The 6,000-nt window shown below is 44.3% G+C and overlaps 1 protein-coding gene across 1 annotated transcript in view; it reads right to left on the reverse strand.

Annotated features, from left to right (window-relative positions):
* ATP8B4 (ATPase phospholipid transporting 8B4 (putative)) overlaps window positions 1–5,681 on the reverse strand; it is a 112,555-nt gene extending 106,874 nt beyond the window's left edge. The window contains exons 1-2 of the mRNA XM_083411852.1: window positions 5,475–5,681; window positions 925–1,029 (exon numbers count right to left, since the gene is read on the reverse strand). The gene's annotated coding sequence lies outside the window, so the exon portion shown is untranslated. The remainder of the gene's footprint in view (window positions 1–924; window positions 1,030–5,474) is intronic.
* Window positions 5,682–6,000: the final 319 nt, after the last annotated feature.

The following is a 6,000-nucleotide window of genomic DNA, read 5'->3' on the forward strand; positions in this document are numbered from 1 at the left end:
TCTCAGCCATGAAACTCACTGGGTGACCTTGGAGCCAGTCACCATCTCTTAGCCTAACCTACCTCACAGGGTTGTTGGTGAAATGGGAAGGAGGAGAACCATGTACAGTGGTACCTCAGGTTAAGTACTTAATTCCTTCCGGAGGTCCATTCTTAACCTGAAACTGTTCTTAACCTGAAGCACCACTTTAGATAATGGGGCCTCCTGCTGCTGCTGCGCTGATTTCTGTTCTCATCCTGAAGCAAAGTTCTTAACCTGAATCACTATTTCTGGGTTAGCGGAGTCTGTAACCTGAAGCGTCTCTAACCTGAAGCGTATGTAACCTGAGGTACCACTGTACAGTGGACGCTCGGGTTGTGAACGTGATCCGTGCAGGAGGCACGTTCGCAACCCGCAGCATTCGCAACCTGCAGTGCCGCGTCTGCGCACGCGTGAGTTGCGATTTGGTGCTTCTGCGCATGTGCAAAGCGAGATTTAGTGCGTCTGCACATGCGCGAGCACTGAAACCCGGAAGTAACCCATTCCAGTACTTCCGGGTTCGGCACAGTACACAACCCGAAAATGCGCAACCTGAAGCGTCTGTAACCTGAGGTATGACTGTACCTTGAGCTCCTTAGAAGAAAAAAGGTGGCCTATAAATACAGTGGTACCTCAGGTTAAGTACTTAATTCGTTCCGGAGGTCCGTACTTAACCTGAAACTGTTCTTAACCTGAAGCACCACTTTAGCTAATGCGGCCTCCTGCTGCCGCTGCGCCGCTGGAGCACGATTTCTGTTCTCATCCTGAAGCAAAGTTCTTAACCAGAAGCACTATTTCTGGGTTAGCGGAGTCTGTAACCTGAAGCATACGTAACCTGAAGCGTATGTAACCCCGAGGTACCACTGTATAATGAATAAATAAGTAAATAATAAATAAACAGCTTACCAAAGCAATCTAGATGGCTCGGTAGAGAAAGCTCTCCAATGCCATGCCATGAGGACAACATCATCTTTACTTTTCAGAGATCTTCTAGTTTCCAAAAGGTCCGCCCTAAGCAAGGAGAGGAAAGGAAAGTTAGCATCTGTTCAGTAAAAGCCCTGCTTCTACTTACATTTCTGCAGTATAAAAACTGAAAGTGCTTCTTTTTTTTTACCTGTTTCTTTGACTTCCTCCCACCTCCCTCTTTGTATTCCAATTTTTAATCTAATTCTATCCAACTTTTACTACTTTTTCACTTATTTACCTTTACCCCTTGTAAAAAGAAAAACAATAATAGAAAAAGAAAATTTACCTTAAATCTTCTAATCTTAAACCCTATAATAACATACCCTTATATCCTAATGTTTCATCTTCCTTATCTTACTCCCTGGAACCAAAATAAATTCCTTCTGTCATCCCCCAAAAATGCTTATTAAAACCATATTATATCAAATTTTACTTAAAAGTTTCCAAATTTGTCCCACCATCTCTTCCCCCCGGTTTCGGAATTCAAAATCTTGAGTTGTTTGAGGTTTTTTTCTATCTTTTTTGAGTTTTGTTTTTTGAGATTTTTTGGGGGGGGGTGGGGAAGAGGGTTTTTTCTTTGTTTGGATTTTTCTGTTTTTATTTCTTTTTTCTTTCTATTCTCTTCTCTTTTATGTGTCTTTTGTGGATATGCTGTGTTATGTTATTGGAAAATTCAATAAATATTATTTTTTAAAAAATAAAAAAGCAAAGCAAAAAATAAAAAAATAAAAAAAATAAAAACTGAAAGTGCTACTGGAGAGAGAGAGCACAAAGTGTGCACTTGAGTCCAAGCGTGTTGTGGTGCCCTGCTCCAAAATAAAACATTTTTGAATTGTCCTTCCACAAAATGCACAAAAAAATGGCATAAAGCTTAGACACACACACAATTCAGCACCTCTATGCCACCTTCCTGGTGTTCAGAACACTTTGCATATTATCATCTCAATAAACCACAAAGCAATCCTTCAAAATAGACTGGGATGGCAGTTGATATTCAGAAGCTTAATGTACATATGTGGCACAAAGGACGCTCTCTGCCTGGGCTGCCTTGGCCGCTAGTTTTTCAAAGATCAACCGTATTTTTTCAAATGACAATACCCAGTGCTTTTTTTCTAAAATAAAAAATAAAAATATTTAGGGGTACTCTCCTTTTCCTACTCATATTGAAATACTGCCCTTCAATGAGGCCAAACTTAGATTCACAAAATGTTTAGGGGTATGCGTACCCCTGCCCCCCCCCTGAAAAAAAGCACTGACAATACCAATTGGAGGGAGAAATAAAGCCTTCTGCAGCTTTTGTTGCATACATATTTCAAACCACATCTCTTCTGTTTTTCAACAGGTGACTAACAGCGCGACCTTAACCATGTCTACTCATAAGAAAGTCCCACTGAATACATTAGGGATTACTCCCAGGTAAACAGGGCTAGGACTGCAGCCTACACCAACAAAGGCAGCCCATTACAATTATAACTCACCGAGAATTAATCAACCCACTCTGGAGGACATAGTCCTGTGCAAATACAGTCAAGTAATTACAGGTGAGAAGGAGCAGCTGTAAGCTAGGCTGACATGGGGATTAGAAGCAGAGCAATTAACTTGAATTGACTACAAGGCAGCAGGTGTTAGACTCAGAGGTCTCATTTCAGGGTTTGGGGAGGGGGGCAACAAAGAGATTTCAGGAAGTAAGAAACAATTCCAACCGGGGAAGAATGGCAAGGTAAAATGCTAGATTATGCCAAAATGGCAAAACTAACTGGGACACGGGTGGCACTGTGGGTTTAACCACAGAGCCTAGGGCTTGCCAATCAGAAGGTCGGCGGTTTGAATCCCCATGACGGGGTGAGCTCCCGTTGCTCGGTCCCTGCTCCTACCAACCTAGCAGTTCAAAAGTACGAAGTGCAAGGAGATAAATAGGTACCGCTCTGGCAAGAAGGTAAATGGCATTTCCGTGCGCTGCTCTGGTTCGCCAGAAGCAGCTTAGTCATGCTGGCCACTTGACCTGGAAGCTGTACGCTGGCTCCCTTGGCCAATAAAGTGTGATGAGCACCACAACTGGACTTAATGGTCAGGGGTCACTTTACCTTACCTATGTCACCCAGCCACAGTGGTTTGTTAAGGGTGCTAGGAATTGTAGCTTTGCGGGGGCAAACTACAGATGCCAGGCTCTGCTGGGGGAAGCCGAGTGCTTTAAATGGGATTCAAATGTATGGTGATGATGTGATCATTTACACTAATAACAACAACAACAACAACAACAACAACAACAACAACAACAACAACAAATATATTTAATTTATTATTTCTACCACTCTGGGCGGCTCCCAACAGAATATTAAAAACACAATAAAACATTAAAAACTCCCCTAAACAGGGCTGCCTTAGATGTCTTCTAAAAGGCAGATAGTTGTGATGGGAGGGCGCCACTACCGAGAAGGCCCTCTGCCTGGTTCCCTGTAACCTCACTTAGAACCTTTTATCAGATTCGTTCCACCTTAACATCAGGCTCTTCCTCAAAAAATCTTGGGAATTGTAGTTTAGTCAGCAATAAGCATGTCAAGACCTTTCCATGATCTGACATTTCAAGCACTATTTACAGAAGCGCCGTTCCCATGGTGCCCTGGTAACTATTAAACTGTTTGGGCCTGCAGGGTAGATATACCTACAGACCATGGTTTCTAGAAGAGCTGAAAGAAGTAAACAGAGACGTTGTCAATTGCAGCAAGCACAGGGGCTTCATTTCTACCCCTATCAAAAAATATTTCATGATGAAAACCAGGATTGGTACTGATTTGTGAATGCATAGGAAACTGCTCCGTACACTGAGTTAGACCATCTAGCTCAGTATTGTCTACACAGACTCGCAGCTGCTCTTTAGGGTTTCAAAAAGGTACCCTGTTCATCCCTACTGAGTGTTCCCACTAGGGCAATAGCTGGGTACGCACTGTGTCTCTAAAGCACATTCCAAGGACATGTATCCCCTTTAAGAATTCTGGGCAATGCAGTTTACCCTTCACAGAGTTACCATTCCAAGCAAACTACAGTGCGCAGCTCCGGGACATGGGTTCGCTGTGGTCTAAACCACCAAGCCTCTTGGGCTTGCCATCAGAAGGTTGGCAGTTCGAATCATCGCGATGGGGTGAGCTCTCGTTGCTCTGTCCAAGCTCCTGCCAGCTTAGCAGTTCGAAAGCACACCAGTGCAAGTAGATAAATAGGTACCACAGGGGCGGGAAGGTAAACGGCGTTTCCATGTGCTCTGGTTTCCGTCACGGTGTCCCGTTATGCCAGAAGTGATTTAGTCCTGCTGGCCACATGACCCGGAAAGCTGTCTGTGGACAAACGCCGGCTCCCTCAGCCTGTAAAGCGAGATGAGCGCTGCAAGCCCATAATCGCCTTTGACCAGACTTAACTGTCCAGGGGTCCTTTACCTTTTTACCTTTACAGTGCCCAAAACTGTTTGAGGGGTGGGAAGGTGCTTTCAAAGTAAAGTGTGTGCTGCAAATACAGTGGTACCTCGGCTTACATAAGCTTCAGGTTACATATGCTTCAGGTTACAGACTCCGCTAACCCAGAAATATTACCTCAGGTTAAGAACTTTGCTTCAGGATGAGAACAGAAATTGTCCTCCGGCGGCAGCAGGAAGCCCCATTAGCTAAAGTGGTGCTTCAGGTTAAGAACAGTTTCAGGTTAAGAACGGACCTCCAAATTAAGTACTTAACCCGAGGTACCACTGTATATGTTTCTCCACTTTTATTCTTAGCCCACCTTAAATTACTTTTCTACACCTTAAAATAAAATTTTAAAACTGGGAGCATAGGACAAACAAAGGAAGCTGGTCCAGCTATTTCAATATTGTCAACTTTGACTGGCAGCAGCTCTCCCTATAGGCCTTTAGACAAGGTTCTCTCCAATCTCTTCTTGGAGATCCCAGGGATCAAACCTGGGATTTTCTACACATGGAAGCGGTTGCTTTCCCACTGAGTTTTGGCCCTTCCCCTTAAACTGTAATCAAAACCAAGCTGGATGGAGGGCAATGTAGCAATTCCTCCAGAAACTTAATAAGGGGAGATATTGTAACTTAGTAGGAAAGCTCATGCCTTTGACCCAGAAGGTCCCTCGCGTCTCCCGGTCCGTGGTATCTATCCAGGGGAAACCCTAGCATCTCCAATTAAAAGATCCCATCACAAGTTACAAGAAAGACCCTTTGCCTGAGACTGCCGATTGAAGACCACAAGACTGGCCGGATTTGTCCAGAAGATGGGCAAATCTGGTATGGAAGGAAGCAGTTCCCTACACAATCTGCTATCAAGAACTATGGGTGTCAGTTTTAATACATAGATATATAGGCACATCAAAGTGGCTTCATAAAATAAAAATAAAACATACCTCTCTCTGTCTTTCTGTCTCTCTCACACAAATTCTGGGTCTGGAAGGCATAAACTTTAAAATAACCTCCATGAGGAGATGCGTGGGTTGTTTTTGCCACTTACCACTGGAGAAGCGCTTGCAGGAACCATCCTCACCTATCAACAGACCAAGGGATTTGGTTGCAAGAGAGCAACAACAGGAAAGTACAAGGCTGGATGTGAGATTAGAAAAAGGCAGATGTGCCGAGCATGGAGGGGCAGCTGTTTCCCACGCAGCTGCGGTTGGCACTCGGCGGTTGCTCGTAGTGCCTCACCTGCTGCTAACAACCCACAGAGTGTTTCAGGAAGCATGCCCTGGGAGTTCCTTTTGTTCCGACGCCAAGCGCTCAGTAGATCGCCCGCAGCACTGCTTTTCTGCACAGAGTCCGGCAGAAACTCAGCCAGAAGATAAGAAACCAGGGATGCAGACAGGTGGGGGGACCCCCAACCTGCTAATTAATTAACTTGTAGCGTTTGCTGGAAGACATGTTTTCCCCCAACCCCACCCAAAAAAAGTGTTTACCAGAGCAAACGGAGAAATCGCAAGCAGGAACAAAGGCAATAATGATGTGCAGCAAACTAATTGAATTATGCCAACTCTCTCGCAGAG

This window comes from Podarcis tiliguerta (assembly GCF_965153285.1).
Source record: "Podarcis tiliguerta genome assembly, chromosome: 14".
In the NCBI taxonomy this organism is placed as follows: domain Eukaryota; kingdom Metazoa; phylum Chordata; class Lepidosauria; order Squamata; family Lacertidae; genus Podarcis; species Podarcis tiliguerta.